At 40.8% G+C, this 16,878-nt stretch overlaps 1 long non-coding RNA gene across 3 annotated transcripts in view; it reads left to right on the top strand.

Moving 5' to 3' along the window:
• Positions 1-15,591, top strand: part of LOC148360053 (uncharacterized) — a 32,653-nt gene extending 17,062 nt beyond the window's left edge. The window contains exons 3-4 of one of the 3 annotated variants that reach the window (XR_015851276.1): positions 5,811-6,027; positions 15,341-15,591. This is a non-coding gene — a long non-coding RNA (uncharacterized LOC148360053). The other 2 variants (XR_015851277.1, XR_015851279.1) reach the window with 2 other exon arrangements.
• The last annotated feature ends 1,287 nt before the right edge of the window (positions 15,592-16,878 follow it).

The raw sequence follows: 16,878 nt of genomic DNA, 5'->3' as shown, positions 1-16,878 counted from the left end.
GTAGGTTCAGCGGGTGGAGAGGTCCAACTTTGTTGGTGATAGAAAACATTCCCCCTGTTTAACTCATCAGGATGCAGAACTCAATGCACCATTAAAATCTGCGAGGCAGTGAACCAGCATTAACCGAAGCGTGAAGTAGCGAGGTGTCTCTGTACTGTCCTGTAATTACATTTTGAATGTTCAAATTACTGATTACTGATTGTACATTTTTTTTGTCACCTGACAGTCTGCATGACTTTCTTAGATTTAAATAAATTGAAGTGGAAATAGATTTAATTGATGTCTAGTCTTTTTTTTTTCAATTGCGCAGTTGATAAAACCTTTATCATTTTTAAATTTGAATTTAATAGTGAGCCTCTGAAAAGACCTCCAGCCCTTCAGGTAAAGGCATACTTTTTATCCCTATAATTTACTAGCCCGGCCCCTATGAGAATGTTTTTTTTACCATATGGCCCCCGAGCTAAAATGAGTTTGACACCCCTGAAATATGTAAATATAAATGGGGTGGCAGTAACTCAGGAGGTAAAGCGCTCAGCTTGGGATCGAGAGGTCGCGAGTCCGATTCCGGTGTTATAAGTCGAAGTGTCCTTGGGCGAGACACTGAATCCCTCGTGCCCCCGATAAGCAGGTACAGTGGAACCTCGGTTTTCGAACGCCTCTCAGTTCGAACAAATCGGAGTTCGATCAAAAATTTCGAGAAATTCTTGCTTCGCTGTTCGGTCAAAAATTCGGAGTTCGAACGCCGGTAATGCGTGAGTGCGTATGCTATAGGGTGCGATGCTGAGCGGCGTACGGGTGTAGATAGTGTAGATCGCCCCCACCCCTCGTGACCAACTGTTATCACGTGCGCACTTGCTTCTTTTTGCTTTCGCTTTTAATATCGGTGAACGGAGTGTTTTAGCCCTTAACTATGCCTCTGAAGAAGGTCGGTGCAAGCAGGACAGGTGAAAAAAGAAAAGTTGTTCGTACAACTATTGCCTTTAAGAAAGACATAATAGCTAAATATGAAAGAGGTTTGCGAGTTTCCGATCTTGCTGGGGAATACAGCACGGCTTCTGCTGACCACCACAAAGGTAAGAAATCCTATTCATAATTATTTTCTTTATCCTTTTATTTTTATTTTTCACACGTTCATGTTAGCGAAATCTTTCGTACGGAAGATTACGATAACGCGAACGTACGATTAGCCTGGGTTAGCTTTGTTTACGTTGAACATTCGAGGTAAACATTCAGGGTGTTGGAACGGAGCCCAACTTTCAGGGTGTTGGAATGGAGCCCCCTTTCCAATGACCCGCTCACCACTTGTTGTGGAGACCCGGGTGCTAAATGACTTGTAAACGACCTGATTTTTTTATTTTTACACGTTCATGTTAGCGTAATCTTTCGTACAAGATTATGATAACGCGAACGTACGATTAGCCTGGGTTAGCTTCATGTTTACGTTAAACATTCACGGTAAACATTCAGGGTGTTGGAACGGATTAAAACGATTTACATTATTATTAATGGGAAAAATGATTTCGGTGATTGAACAAATCGGTTCTCGAACAGGGTTCTGGAACGGATTATGGTCGAGAACCGAGGTTCCACTGTAGTTGTCTTGCATGGCTGATGATGCTATCGGTATGCGAGTGTTCATGGGTAAGTGTGAAGCAGATTGTAAAGCGCTTTGGGAGGTCTTTATTGACTTGAAAAGCGCTAAATAAATGCAGACCATTTACATTTACTTGGATCGGATCGATACCAAAATACTTGTATCGCTCACCCCTATTGCCTGCATGAGCACAGGCTTTTTGATAGAGATAAAGATAATGACAAGCGGTAAATTAATGTGGAACCCAGTTGTCAGCCCAAACCTTCCATATTTAATTTTCCAAGTTGCCATTCTTCTCACTGCCGCTAACTACTTGAGTAACCTCTGTTTGTCTTTCTCCCTCCGAATGGTGACATTTTATTCCAGATTTCAAAAGGAAAGGAAGCTGACCTTTGCACAGGGAGGGGGTATATACAGCTCTGCGTGGTTCCAGCTCGGAAATGAACGTCTTAATTGACATGTGATTGCCGGTCGTTAGTCATCACGGTAACTCAGGATGTTTTTCAGCGCCGCCGGCTGTCCGGAAACGCGCCGATCCCACAGATGGCAACATTGCTCTTTGGTCATCGGATTCGGCCATCCGCCGTTGAGGTGCGAGCGCCTCAGCAAACCCTCCAAAGTAAAAAAAACAGCCCTCAAACGCGAGTGTGGGCGACGATGATGTGACTAATTGTTGCCATAGTGATCTGGTCTTTGAGATAAGGTCTGACGGTGAAAGCAGAGGAACCAGAGGAGAGAGAGTTGGCGAAAAGGGGAAGGGAGGACACAGGCGAGGAGGGAAGCTGGCTCTAATACCTCACGTGGGTGAAGAGAAATAAGTGAAGTGACCCTTTAATGTAAGGTCAATTCAATGTCCCGCAGGCAATTCGGCGATGTAAATACCTTTCTATTCATTTAGTCAAGAACCGGCCTTCGTCCTTTTGAGACTATCGGTTTTCATTCCGCAATTACGGGTGTTCAAAACGGATTTAAAGCGAGCAAAGGTCACTGTCTTCAAGGTCACAACCATTCAGAGTCTTGCCTCAAGCACTTTGTACAATGAAAGAGTCACAGATGGAGAATAAAAAGAGTTTTTTTACTCAAAAGTTTACTCAGATGTATGTATAAAGCTGGTAGCGTGGCATTTAAATATGTGCGTGCGTTTGGGTCCCGTGCGAGTGTTTGCTGTGTTTATATTATGCCGGCAGACGCCTGGCCACAGCCTGGTGCATCAACCCTTCTCTTTGTTTAATAGGACAATGTATGCTGCCAGTAAAAAGACATCGAGAGCGCGGGTGGTGGGGGAAAAAAAAGCCGGGAAATAAAAAAAGAAGAGGCTCTTCATTTCAACAGCGTAACATCCCGCCTCTTTGTTGGAAATCAGACTAATCCAGTTTCCCCCCAGTGGTCAAGGTCAGCTCTTTAATAAGATAGATACAGATCACTACGGGGTTCATATTTCCCCTCGGCGCTATCTAGAAACCCACAGGTACTGTTGTGTTATGTATTATCACTTAGGAGCCGCCGGTGGCGTGGCAAACTCTGCCGGGTTGCGCCTTGTCACGCCGCTGTGTGTCATATGACAACCTGCCTTCTCGCAATAGTTTCCACTGGGGCTGGCTGATAAGAAAGGAAGCGGAAGATAAGACGTCGCCTATTCTGGAGGTGCCGGGAGCCCATGCCTTTTTACGAGGGAGAATCTGTTCATATTCAGAACGCATGACACCGCCTGAGCAAGCCTCACAACGGGAGTTTATTTGATTCCACCAGGAGGTACTTTTAACGCCATCTCATCTTTTATTTGATTTCCAAACCAAAATGATGGGACTGGTCAGGGCTCACATAGATAACGTTACACGTATGTGGTGTGGTCTTCACTCCCACGCAGGCAGTTGCTAAATGACAGTGAAGTGACAAGTCCTGACGTGATACGTCTTGGTTTGAACAAAATACATCAGTGATACTCGTCATCGTGCCACCTGTCAACCAGTTACTCTGCGCTACTCGTCACTGTACCTGTCACAACGAAAGTCATTCCCCCCATGATTCGAAACTGCCGGCTTGAGTGGAGGTTTTATAACTTCTATTTGGTAAAAGTTTAGAATAATTTTTAATACAGTATTCCCTCGATTTTTGCAGTTAATCCGCTCCTTAATAACCTATAGTAAGTGAATTTTCACAAAGTACCAAGATACAGTATATGTTGTAGGGATTTGTCTAGTTTTAATTAATCGTTAGGATTGAAACAGATTATTCTTTACTGCAATCAGTAAATTAATTTGCCTCTAGGTGTTGCTTGTACTCCACTATAAATCGTATTTTCTCTGAAGGATGCGAGAATGTCTTCCACTGATATAAAAATTCTCATCTCATCTCATTAGCTGCACTGCTTATCCTCAGTAGGGTCGCGGGGGTGCTGGAGCCCATCCCAGCAATCATCGGGCAGTGGGCAGGGGACACCCTGAACTGGTTGCCAGCCAATCGCAGGGCACACAGGGACAGACAACCCGCTCGCTCATTCACACCTAGGGACAATTTGGACCGGCCAATCCACCTGAAATGCATGTCTTTGGAATGTGGGAGGAAACCCACGCAAGCACGGGGAGGACATACAAACTCCGCACAGGAAGTCCGGTAACTGGATTTGAACCCACACAGGAGGTTCCCAAGACCTTAGAACTGTGCCGCACACGCGCTACCCACTGCGCCCTGCTGACATAAAAATTAAATTATGTTATTACTTTGAGTTCTTTGAGTTCCGATATGAATTACGAATCCCAAGAAAATGGATTCAATGAACAGGCCAATTGAAATAGAACAAACAATTTATTAACACAGAGATTTAATGATAGGAAAAAAAGGGAGGGAAAGCACTGACGATTATGGGAGTTTTCAATGCTGAAAGTTACTAGCTATAATACTAGTTGATTTAGGGAGATTCCCTTGTACAGAAAAAAATGCTTATTTCCAAGAACCAGCAAATATGGAGCCAAATCTGAAGCCTTCATCTTACTTGTTGTGGAGAGATTTGGTCTCGTGCTCCGAATGGTCGCAACGTGTGGCCCACGTGCTGAATTCAAGGCCGCAGTGCAGGCCCGCATGGTCGCGCTATGCGGCCTATGTGCAATGAAATGTTGACATTGGATTACTGTATACCGAAATTCACTCGTCTGTTATCAAACAATTTTTGCTCTGAATTTAGAAAATTGAATCTATGACATATTCATACTCAGGAAAAATACTGTAAACTTCAGAATTTTTTTTTCATTTCTTTCTTTTATACCATTATTGAGCCATGTAGATTGTAGTGTGTTTTTTGGGGTTGCTGGACCCATTTGCGGAGAACAGGAACTGAGGCAAGGGGGTTTAAAAAGAGTGATGGCATTTGATAACTTAACAAGGAACAAAAAACAAGGGGTCACAAAAAAATGAAATGTCCAAAGATAAAATGAACATCACATGATCCAAACCAGAAACAGAAACACCGTAAATGCAAGGAACAAAGTGGGCAATTAACTACCATCAAAATGTCCATATATGACACTAGAACGAGGAAAACCCAAACCCAGCATGGTAGTGAAAATTCAATGAACAAAGTAAATAACAAAAACAAGTTGGCGCAAACAACTAACAAGATGACCAAACCAGGAACAGATTTGATGTAGCATTGACTGTGACCCGACCATGTATGCTGTCCAAAATGTTATTTTAAAGAGTCAGGGTAATCAGGAACAGGTCTGTGGTGATTGGACACACCTGTGCCCTGTTCCACACCCGGTTGGCGCCCTCTAGTGGAAGACTGTGGTTTATATTTCAACATGATAGAAATCAAGACCTCAACTCTTTTGCACCAAGTTTGGAGGATGATGATGACGTTGGCATTGTGCTAAAACTAAACACAAACACACCTATTCATTTAATGAATATTGGGAAAATGCTCTAATGTTATTTCAAAAATGTTGGTTTGCTATTTATTACCAGTGATTTATCAAAGGTAATTTTTAGATTTGCTTATTAGAATAGATCTTGGACCAAGTTTGTGCTCCATAGTAGTTGATATGCAGAAGTGATTTAAACATCCGAATAAAGACCTCATATCAACATTTCAGTAGATTGCTTTAGAAGGATTTGGAGCAATTGATTTTTTAATGGATGATAGGAAAACGGATATATTTGTATTTAAAGTGCGCGAACCTAAAATCTGCTTCCTTGTTTTAATAATTTTTACCCAATGCAGGTCTTGGCTAGAAGCCTGGCTGTGTGATCTATTCTCTGATGCACAACTACAATCTTGGCATTATAGGTGTCTGGATTGGTCTGCATTGAGCGATGTCTTTCATCTAGTCGGGATCACTGTTACTACAATTTAGGACTTTTCACCCCGGGAGATAGAAAGAACGGAAAATTATGGATGGCGATTTCAGCCTGGCAGCTGCTCGTTGGGCATCCCTCAGGTAAGGATTGAATTGGAGGCTACGGCTGACTGAGAAGGGGGTTAAATCTTGGGCTGTTAAACAGTCGCTCAGGATATATCGCCGGAGACGGGCAAATTCATTTCACCTGTGAAATCAGATCCCAAAATGAGAAATCTGTTAACTCTCTTAACTCTTTATATAGGGCAAATATGCATATACATCAGCGGAAGCCATGCATTTCACACCTGGGCCTTCAGTAGCACTACGTATGAATTAGAGGCAAAAAAAATCCAACCTGACCCGACTGGGCCTACGGGTATAAAAGCCTGAACAAGCCTGAGACTGACAGATTAACTTAATTTGAAAGGATCCAGCCCAAAATAAACCTAATGCTGAACTTCGGGGCCGCACGTGTGCCATGCAGAAATCTACGAAGGAAGAAAATAATCATTGAGAAAAGCCTGGCCCGGCCCGACCTGATGATTAACAAGATCTTACCTCTAGTCTGAAACAATCAAACCTTCAATAACAATTTTATGGCTATAAAAGAATTAATGCAGCTTCAGCTGTGACACATAAAAAACATGAATATTAACTTCATGGAATTGCAGTATTATTTCATTCATGCACAAAATCAATCCTCCTTTTTTTCCTCAAGAAGATTTCAAAAGCTCTGTAGTACAGAGTATCTGTGCGTTTCAGTTCCATCAAGTACTAATGCTGGAAGTCAAGCCAGTCCTCTCATATTTCTGGCAGAAGTTGTCATCTGACTTGGGGTTAAAATGTCCATTAGACAGAAGCAGTTGACATGGCAATCTTTTTGATCACCTTCTCATAGTGATGCTTCCTTTACCGCCCCATAGCTAATCATACTTTGTCAAGCCGGTGACGTTTCGGTCGGCCTTCTAGAAGACACTGGCTCACCAACTCTAAATATCATTGACAAAACCAACAGCTTTTCTGTTACTTATTTTATGCCTCAGGGCCTGCAGAACTGACTGTGAAGGCCTCAGGGTTGATTTCTGACCGTGGGTATTAGTAATGGCTGAAATGTGGTTAAATGTTTAATGTGGAAGCACACATCTTGAAGCAGTGCAACCAGGGTAAAATGAATGAAAGGAAGCTGACGGATAATTCTGAAGTATTTCATCAGTAAGTACTGATGGATAAAAATAATCAACATCACTTCATTCTGTCACTACCAGAACGGAATCAGGACCTTAATGCTTAGCGTTAACCACAAGTTGATTGATAGAAAGAGGAAGGGCAGTGCCCGCGATCCAGTGCTCGCTGGACGCGGGAAGCAAGCCGCACACACAATCGCATCGTGATCCGAATACAGAAGTGGATCTTCCGGAGCGGGAGATGTCGGTGTCAAGGACGGAAAAAAACAGGTTTGATAGCCGGGACAAGAGAGCAAAAACGTGGTCGAGATCAAAAACGGGTCGTAAGCCGGGACGGGAGATCAAACGTAGTCGGGGTCAAAAACAGATCGTAGTCGGAGACAAACGGGGGGATCAGAAACTTACGGGAGGAAAAAAAAGGGGTGCAAAAAGCGGGACTGACAGGAGTCAGAGTCAAAATGCCTGCCTTGTAGAAACAGAGGTTCGCTGACGGACTGACAACAGGTGAGTGAAAGGACAGAGAACCAGGTAGCCTGCAGCGGCTGGCGCCAAATGAGCGGGCACAGGTGATCCAAATCAGTCATCATGACAGATTTAGATATTTTTGAGGCCAGGAGAGAAGTCCTTGCAGGCCCTGTTGGCCCAACTCTGATATACATATCACCCACCAATATGTAAAAATGAATAAAAGGTTTACCACACTATGCAAAAATAAGTTACTTCCTCACACCAGTGATGACAGATTCATTTTAAATGGAACACACACAAAAACTAGACAGGCCACGGCATTTGAAGTTCATGTCAATATTGTGTGGTGAGAACAGGATCAATACCATGCTGGCGTTTTATTTTGTATCAATATAAATGTGAGGGAAATAGAGTAGTAGGTGTTGCACATTTCAAAAAAGTCACATTTCAGGCAGAGAAGCTTGGATATAAAAATAACGTACTACAAATATTCTTTCCTGCAGTTTGTGAGAAACTGCGGAAATAGCAATCATCTAAGTCGTTATTAAAATGTAAATTCTACCCTAGCCTCGAGTGAGTCTTTAGAGTGTTGCCAAAATAAACAAGGGACGCTTTTCCGTCGACCTAATATATTATCCAATCTGTACATTCTCTGAGATAGCTCTCTCGCTCTCTCTGTTGCTTTCTGATTCAATTCTATGCTTTTCAAGAGCAGAATACAAGTAATTGGTAAGCCTATTTATGCCTCTTGATTTGCTATTTTAAACTTTTGACATTACACAGACAGGATCGCTCTCATTGTACAGAGCTTCTCTATGATCACGACTTGCCATTTGCGTTTATTTTGTTGATGAGCTTTCCGTTTTTGCCAATTATGCCTTAATCGCTCGGCAATTTGCAGTTTACCGTACTTGTAAAATCAACTGTTTAATGAAGAGGTAGTGGTGTCTAAATGTAAAGAAATCAAGTTACATCATCGGAGGTCATGATAAAATTATGATAGCATTTAATGGCATCACTCAACGACAGTCCAAAATGATAAACTACAACATAAATTAAAGAAAATAATCCTGTGTAGTCAAAAAGAAAATAAATTCTCGTTTCTACCATCATCACAATAAATCCAATGATAGTAAAACTAATAGAAACCATTCTCTTTTGGGTTTTTGTGCCAAAGGTTAATTTGTTTGAGTCTGTATTATTTACTAGTGATAAAAAACTGCATTCATTTGAAAAACTACAACATGGATTTAAATTTGCAGAAACACATGAACTATCATTCCTAGGTCAAAAAAATTAAGATTAAGTTTATGATGAACCAAGAAGGAGCGAACATGAATGTACATCACCTTGCTCCTACGGGTACCTGAAAAAAACAAATACCTGGTGCGGTTTGGTCACTTAGAGTCTTCGTAGTTTGTATTCTTGCTTGTTATCGGTTACACGACCCAATACAGTGACATTTAGAGATCAAATAATACACACTGTCCCTTCAAGGGCCAGAGTGTTGCAGGAGTTGAATTGTCCTGCATAGGCGCTTCAGGATCATAGTTAGGCTTTTACAGAGCTTGCCAATCAGCTGATAATACACAGAAAGAATAAACCCGTCTATTTTTCAGGCTATAACTGCGGAATTGGGTCAAAACCGTGTAAATTACAGAAGAAGTCAGCAGCCTAGCCTTTTTCATAGGGCTTGTTCAATCCAGAACAGCAAAGACAACAGACACTCAAGTTTGATTACCACATGCGGGAACAGTAGCAACTGCACTTACATTCTCTTTGTTTTGCAGCTCCTACTACATTTAAACAAAGTTTGCATCCATTCTCGCAGTTGTGTAAGGGGAGGCTGAATATTTTCATATTTTGACAGGTACATTGTTGTTTAACTGTCGTGACACAAGCGCTTAGAGGAAGTAAGAACAATTTACCATTTCAACATTAATGGCCATTGCCGACACTATATACCCACGACAGAAAATTTATGTTAACTTAGTAAATACATGATATATATATATTAAAATCCTTGAAACAAATATTTAAAGAAATAGAAAGACAAATTTGCTGCGTGTCTGTCAGTTTTATTTGTTTTACTGTCGTTTTTTTTTTGTGTTTTTTACCCCCGGACATATTTCTCTGAATCTACCAGCCGCATGTAAGCTTTTCGATCAATATTGTGCCAGTGAAAATAGTCTTCCCATTGTTTTGTGCGTAGAGAAGGAGATGTGATACAACAGCCTGCTTTGCAATCAATGACACTCACACTAACACTCGCATCAACTCGTGGCTCACTTAGTGCTCCATTTCAACCGAGCACATCAACTGCGTAGGCAGAAAGTGTAGAAGTGGACAAAACCAACTTACCCATGAACTGATCATGCAAAGATCACACCGTGCAGAGCCAGCTAAAGGAGATTTATTGATTGTTGACGCCATATTAAGCGTGTTGAATCTACGGTGCGCACATCATTAACAGTGCTTCAGCCGCAGTGACCCATTGATTTTTCATGCTTGCTTGTTCTAAATCCAGGTTTTATTGACTGTCTTCATCATGGGACTGGGTGAAAGCTTTTACAACTGCACAATGAATAATGTTACTTCTGAAATATTTGCAAAAAATACTATGTGATTGTGTTCTCATTCAGCTAATTAGCTGTACGAGTCCCACGGCAATCGGCGCATCCTATGTGAGAAGTTTCAACACCAGACAAACCTTTCTAACATTTTTTGTTGATTTCAAGAAGGTGTTTTACAAGTGTGGCAAGCAGCCTTGTGGGCCACCATGCAGAAGAACAACATGGGAAAGAACTAAATCAGACCATTGAACAGCTGTATGCCAATGCCAACAGTGCGTTACCGATCAATGGTACCAATAGGGCGTGGTTTCAAACAACAGTCAGTGACAAGATATTAATTATTTCTCCAACTTTAAACAAAATCTTCCTGGAGAGGATCATGACCAAAGCCCTGGACCAACATGAAGGTACAGCATTGGGGTACAAAACGTCTCTAACCTCTGTTTTACAGATAATATTACAGACCTGGCAGGAGAAGAACAGGAACTCAGAGATCTGGTCAATCACCTGGAAAAAGTATCAACCAGTATGAAATGGAAATCAGCACAGAAAAAACAAATGACCAAATATCCCCAAGGTATCACCACAAAAATCACCATCAACCACCAAGAGCTTGAACCTATCCCCACTTTAAGTATATTGAAGCTGTCATATCAGAACAGGGGTCAGAACCAGACATCATGGCCAGGATAGCTCAAACCACAGCCGCACTTGCCAGACTTAAACCCATTTTGGAGGGACAAGAACATAGCAGTGACATTAAATGTCGGACTCGTGCAAGCAATGGTTACTTCCATCTTCCTCTATGCTTGCGAGACATGGACTCACACAGCAAAGTTGAAAAGAATAATCCAGGCCATGGAGATGTGATGCTACAGGTAAATTCTAGATATCAGCGACGAAGCCTACGTGACAAACGGAACTGTGAGCAACGCATCAAAGGACACAAAGGACCCTAAAGTAACTATTGTCAACTGCGCAGACATAAACTGCAATGGTATGGTCACGTCACAAGATTATTGGGACTGGCCAAGATTATTTTGCAGGGCACAGCCCAAGGGGGGAAGGAGGTTAGGAGGAAAGAAATTACTGGGCCATCAACATCAAGGAATGGACTGGTGCTAACTTTGCTGCAACCCAAAAACAGGCTATGAACCGTTAGCAGTGGAGAAAGCTGTCCAGAGTTGCATCCTCAGTGATGCACCGACGACCCTTGTGATTAAGAGATCTGTGAAACGCGAAGTTTTGAACCAAAGTTACAATGAACTTAACATGTCATCAAAGATACTACAGGAAGTTACTACAAAATTGTGTTAGCTTACTGCATACGTCAACACACTACTAACATTGCTCATTGCTAACATCTACAGTGAGTGTTGTAACTGTCGCACACAGAAACAAATAAAATGTACTTACCTGAGTCCGTTGTAGTTGGAAAAATAACCCAGGCATGGGTTACAACAGTAAAAGTCAGCACCAGAAGGAATCACCGAAAGATGAGTTTTATTCAGTCTAGTAACATTTATGTTAGAACCTGTAGCATGCTAGTGCAGACTTTCGGTAACAACGTTGTGTTGAAAGCAGTCAACACGCAATTCCCAAAAACTCTAGTCTACATCCTCAACGGGGTTGACTGAGTCGTACGGCATCTTCATACCAAGTGGCGTTTTCTTTTGAGATCAATTTGTCGAGCTCTGTGGAGAGAAAAGAAATGAGACAATCGAAGCCAAGAGTGTGACTAACGCCATTGTCAAGCTGTTGTCAAGCTGTGCTCTGAGAATTCATGATACATCACAGTTTGCTTTCACGTCGCTTCCACCGCTTTTAAAACCCAGAGCGAAACTAGTTTGTTGGCACGGACGCACATTATGGTGGTACTTGCTGCCAGAGTCACACAGCACTTGTTAGTCTCTGCTGATTGCTATAGGAAATACCTATGAATGGTAGTTCAAACATGAGAATTGGATTCCATGTGTGTGGCAATAACAGAGTAACACAAATGGCTTTTGAATTACTAACATTTGATTTCCTTTTCACCACTTTTTAATGGATTTTTAAAAATTCTTTTATTTCTTTTTTAGTTTTGCTAACCTCCAATTAAGGGAGTTTACAAACAGATTCAGCAATTGCATTATTATTGTAAGCACTACCTATTAATGCTGTACTCATAGAAAAACCCGTCTTAACTCTGAAAAGACCGAAATGTTAGTCATTGGTCCATCTAAATGCCGTGATATATTCTCAAAAACTGCTGTGAACATTGACAAATGTCACATCACACAGAGTGACTCAGTTAAAAATTTAGGTGTCATATTTGACCCTGATCTATCCTTTGAAATGCATGTAAAGAAAATTACTAGAACCGCTTTCTTCCATCTTCGTAACATTGCTAAAATCCGTTTAATACTGTCTCAGTCGGATGCGGAAATTATAATTCATGCGTTTGTTACCTCCCGTCTCGATAACTGTAATGCACTACTCTCTGGTCTCCCGAAGTCTAGAATCAAGTCTCTTCAGCTGGTACAAAAAGCCGCAGCGAGGCTTTTAACTAGGACAAAAAAGTTCGATCACATAACACCGATTTTGGCTAACCTGCATTGGGTCCCAGTTAGTCTTAGATGTGATTTCAAGGTTCTCTTAGTATTATACAAAATCATACATGGACTTGCTCCCTCTTATCTTTCAGATCTGATTTGACCCTATGTCCCGGTCCGAAGCCTACGATCTGAGAGTGCCGGTCTTCTGGTGATCCCAAGAGCAAAGAAGTGTTCTGCTGGTTCGAGAGCGTTCTCCATCCGGGCACCGGTGCTGTGGAATGCTCTTCCCCCTGAGATCCGATCTGCAACCTCAGTGGAAATGTTTAAATCTAAACTTAAAACTCACTTCTACTCCATAGCATATGAATAACCTACTCTTCTCGTCGGCTGAAAAATAGTCTGTGTAATATAGTGTAATAATCTGTGAAGCCCTTTGAGACTCTTCGTGATTTAGGGCTATACAAACAAAAATGACTTGACTTGACTTGACTATTCAAATCTTTGGTCTTTATCAGGTTCATCCTCAAAAATAAATATTTTCAACATATTCAATGTCAGACATTTCACTTAAATGGGAAGAGCTTTGGTCACTTGGGGGCCACCCACACAATTACTGAATAGAGGAAGCAAAGCAACATGAAGAAGTGGGGCCTCCTCGGTGTGTGAACAAAAATTGGTATTACATTTTGCCCCAAAATATTTTGTTAGCATCTCTTATTCAAGTCAAGACAAGTCCCATTTATTTGTATAGCACTTAATCAAAAAATGTCTCAACGGACTGCGCAGGTTACAGTGACACCATCCCTTTAAAACAACATGCGGGCAAGGAAAAACCTCAGCATGAGAATTAGAAGAAATCCTGAAAAGGGGCCTTAAAAGTGGTCATTCCCTAGTTTTTCTGACGTACCTTTAATATATTTGTCTCTTATTATGTTTTGAATGGTGAAACATGGTGACCAGATAACCCTCTAGAAACACCTGGGTAACTCGCAGACCATTTCTGAAAAGCGCGCACCAATTGGTCATTGTTATTTTCAAATACATTTCTAATGCCATGATTGACATGTTAAGTTGTCTGAATACATGATGAATTTATACAAAATTATTTTCTAAAATTCGTCTATAGAATGTTTAAATCACTCCGTGTCTTTATACATATAATGTGTTTGAGTATTTAAGCCTATTTTAACCCAATTTCTTATGATTGCAACCTGATAACAAAATGAGAACACCACAGTAACAAATCATGTTTTTTAGATGTATATAAATAGGGAAGCCCCTTTTTCTTATCAGTAAGAAAAACGTAGCTCTCTGTTTCAAAACGGTTGGTAAACCCTTGTCTAGACACATCATTTTTTGTGCTTAAACCCAGAGCAAATAAAGTAATTGTTATTCCTTCGAATGTCATTGTTGTGAGAATACCTGAGATAGAATAGAATTGTCTGTATTGTCATTGATAACAACATAGCAAACATTGTTTACACTGAGATTAGACGTGAGACCCCAGGATAAAACGTACAATAAAACAATTTAAAAGACAAAAATAAGCCAAAAGTTGTTAGGATAAAAAAAAAATAATATTTGGACGGATAAGACAATAAAGTGCAATATAGCACAAATTATTTTTTACATGAAATATTCAGCAATATATTCTGTAATGCTGGCTCTCAACTGGTCTGACTTCAGGACGCACCATTCCACCCTAATGATAAGCAGCGATCCAAATCAAGAAATCATTTTCACTTTTCTAATTTATCCAATGAAAATGTGGTGGTAGAATAGATTCACCAAAAACAAACTGACCAGCAAAACCAAAACAATGTCAAATATCTAATAAACTTACATGTGAGCCTAAGTCGCATGTAAGCAACCCCCTAAAACTGTTTTAAAATTGCCACATTCTAAAATAAATTCACAATCTTAATACAACGTGTACGTAAACATTGCTAATAATGTAAATATGTAGTTGATAAAGATTCATATACTATTAAAAATCTAGAAATAAAACATTTTTAAAACAATTTACTGTACCTTCCAGTAGCGCTTCAATGGCAGACACTCTTATACCATTTTGTATTTCGAAATTGTTTCTTCGACTCGATCGTTGTGGTCACAGTTTTCAAGTTTTCCGTCTGCTTCTCACTGACTTTTTCGGGACCCATATGTATCAGACAGACGAGGACCACATTTGCTTCACGTTGAGAACATTTATTTTGGGATAGGGGAAACGGGAGAGAATGTCCGTGTCTGTGTGTGTGTTCCCCACTGGCTGAGTGGTGTTGGGGGTAGTAGGAGGAGATCCGTCCGGGCTCACTCACCACGAGTCTGGAAGACGGGGGCCGAAGAGAAGGCAGAAGGGTCAAACAGGTCCAGATCCAGGTTCAGAGCCAGAAGCGCAGACAAACAGGTTCCGGGTGTAGGCTTTGCAGACGATCTGACAATGGTAGGCTGTAAGGCAAGGCTTTAAATACAGAGCTTGGCAGGGAATTCATAACAGCTTGTGGTAAACGAGAACAGACAGTTGGAACGGATCAGGATGCAGTGACAGAGTTTTTAAATCTAGACTTAAGACACACTTTCATTCAAAAGCTCATGATTGATGCCCACCTCATATTTTGTATTGTCCTGTGTTTTTCCGATTGTCTGGCAGGTGTTGATAAGAAGGATAAGGACGATTTGAGATAAGTCAGCGGACCAGCATCTGACCTGAAGCATTTCAATGCCTGCATTGACCAGCTGGCAGAGATGGGAAGCTGCGTCGTTGCCGTCGTTGCTGTTATGGACTTTCTGGACTAGTTTACAGGCCTGGGGCGTCGCTGCTCTCATGCATTTTCCGGACAAATTTCAACATGTTACCTATTGTTCTCTTTTATTGATGTTTACTATGTTTGTGTACTGTAACTCAATGCTAAATCTATTCCACCCTGGTCATTCTGGAAGGGGGATTACCACTTCTGAGGCCCCTTCTCAAGGTTTCTTTCTTCCTCACGCTGAGGTTTTGAGTTTTTCCTTGCCCGCGTGTTGGTTTAAGATCAGATAATGGTGTAATTGTAATCCTGTGCAGTCCTTTGAGACATTTTTGTGATTAAGGGCTATATAAATAACTGTGACTTGACTTGACTTGACAGAGCAGGGAGATGACTGGTCCTGATTAACGGTAGAGAGAGAGCTCATGACACGGCCAAAAAAGGAATTATAACAAACAAAATCACAATAAAATGAGATGTGGTCCGCTCAAATGCGCTGATTAACTGAACAAGGTAGAAGAGATCGAGCAGGGAATTATCACCATCTACTAAGGCAGGGATGTCAAACTCAATTGCACAAGGGGCCAAAATTCAAAATACACTTAAGGTCGCTGGCCAACCAGGATAAACATTTATTGAACACACTTAAACTGAATGTTTTTGGGACATAAATATGAATAAAAACAGACAAGAATATAAAATTTAAACCTTAAATCACTTATACAGTATTCATTATTTTGCTGTAAATAAAAATATCTTGTTAAATTATTCAACTTAGAACTTAACTTAAACAACTTAACATTAAAATAACATTCAAATTCCTTTGCTCCTATGTCAATGTATATATTAAAACAAACTTAAATATCCCAAAAGATTTTGCTCTCCTTAATATATCTCCTGTCAAAAGTAGAAATATGAAAATGCTACACAAATTATTTTGTAAAAACGTCACAACATTCTGAGAACAGGGAGCCTGATGTGCTTACCTTTGGCGCAGACGGAGATGGGAGGGCGTGCTTGCACTTTTTGCATAACTCCACCCGTGCCTCCCACTCACCCAATCAAATAACTTTAAGTCCTCTTCCGGTGTTTTGGTGTATTTACAATTTGTTCCGTAGATTCATCAAAAAGTATCTGAACACTGAACACAGATTATATAGTGAGCTTTTATATAAAGGAATGTACAGCCAAAACAAGTTTTTTTTTTTGTGTGACACCTTGACTGTTAATTGTAGTGAAAACGTGCCCTATATATTCTGAAAAGCATTGCTTTGGAGTTTGGCTTTGCGTGTATCTGAACAGGATCAATGGCTCAAGTTTTGAACGAGATGGAGAAAATTTGCATGCAATTCAATTTGTCTCTGAGCCATAGGTACTCATAGAAAGAGCCATATATGGCTCGCGAGCCATAGGTTCCCGACCCCTGGTATATAGTATAGTA

This window comes from Urocampus carinirostris, chromosome 9, assembly GCF_059441175.1.
Source record: "Urocampus carinirostris isolate Australia breed hairy pipefish chromosome 9, RoL_Ucar_1.0, whole genome shotgun sequence".
NCBI lineage: Eukaryota > Metazoa > Chordata > Actinopteri > Syngnathiformes > Syngnathidae > Urocampus > Urocampus carinirostris.
The sequence above is the reverse complement of the archived record's forward strand: the minus strand, read 5'-3'. Positions and strand labels throughout refer to the sequence as shown.